The following is a 1,716-nucleotide window of genomic DNA, read 5'->3' as shown; positions in this document are numbered from 1 at the left end:
TATACTATTAGGTATTATATCTCTATCTCCGTCTCGATTATCTAGGGACCTTGTCTTGTTTAAGTCCTTCTGAAAGTAGGTAGGCAGTACCTTCTAGCGAAAGAATGTAGGTACGGATTATATTGCGTACAGTACGTACATTCTGCCTTAGGCACCTAAATTAAGGCCTAAAATATCAAACTTTTGGATACCCCTACTAATTTACTAAACCTATAACTAATTAAGACCCTCTATAATAGTAAGAAGCGCCTAACCAGGCTATTTGCAATATTAGTCGTTAGTTTGGGGAAGGATATTCAGGTATTATAGTATAATTTTGAGTTTAGTAACTATATAGTAAGGAAAGCATCTCTCTTATATTTCTAGGACCTATATAATAAAACAAAGTATGCAGAACTAGCCTATAGCAATAGGTTTAAAGATAGGTTCTTAAGAATCTATATAGAGAGTTGATATAATAGGTGTTTGTTAATGCTAAGAAGACAGACTTAATTTTGATTAAAGTTCGAAGCCAAACCTTAATCAAAGTCTTAGTATAACTTCGATTGTAGACTACTCTACTCGACTAGAGGCGAAAGTACGATAATAACGATAATTAGAGCGATTCAAGCTGCACAAAAGAATAGAGAAGGATAAATAGTAGCGTTAAGTAATAGAGGAGAGCTTAGAGATAGTCGAATTAGCAAGTATTATTAGTAATTATTAGTCGGAGCCTATTGATAGCAATAACGACGATTCTAGTACTATAGTCTACGCTATTAGATCCCTAAACCTCTATAATAGCGCTTTCTATAATAAGCGATTAGTATACTATAGTATATCCTAAGGCGGTAACTACTTATACAACGTACGAGACGATTATTAAAGAAGAAGCAGTATATAAAGAAGAATAGCTAGCTGTTGTATTATAGTATAACTTTCCGCTATTAATAAGGACAATAACTACAGTTAGTAGTTATTTCGCCTTAGTAAGAAACGGACCTATTATTTTGATATTACAGATAGCCTAGTAATTAGATATACTTACTATAAGTATCGAAGTAAAGCAAAGTTTATTCCTAAAGTAGGTCTGTTAATATAGCACTATTACTTTAAATATATATAACAAGTTTGCTAAAACTTACTATAAACTTGTTAGTAGTAATATCCTACTACTTAATAATAAATACTTCTTCTCTATTATATAATATGTAAAGGCAGACTAGAATATATATTTCTTATATTTTAGAGCTTATTTATATGTATAGGAACAACGCTAGGGTCTTATATACTATACTAATAGCATAGTTAGGTCTCAGCTACAGAATGCTATATAGAAATCTATCCAAACAGCTATAGAATCATATAGAGAGTCTAACGGATACAAACACCCTATTAGCTAATCTATTCAATATACTAGAAGGCCGCCTATACTATCGAAATCATATTTGTAATCTTAAAGTACTATACTACTTGCTAATCCTTAAGAGTAGTTGCTCTAGCTACTAATACTATTTTGCTAGCTAAAAGCCAGAAGATGAATTTATATTACTTACTATCAATATGTATATATGTAATGTAACCGTCAAAATTATATCTACCTACTATTAGATTATTCGATCAATAGCTATAGCGCTTATTATAACTATAAGTTTGTTAGCTATTTTCTCTTCTATTATAATATATATATATATATATATATATATATATATATATATATATATATATATATATATA

The sequence above is a fragment of the Sphaerulina musiva genome, assembly GCF_000320565.1.
Source record: "Sphaerulina musiva SO2202 unplaced genomic scaffold SEPMUscaffold_1, whole genome shotgun sequence".
NCBI lineage: Eukaryota > Fungi > Ascomycota > Dothideomycetes > Mycosphaerellales > Mycosphaerellaceae > Sphaerulina > Sphaerulina musiva.
Note: the sequence above shows the minus strand (reverse complement) of the source record.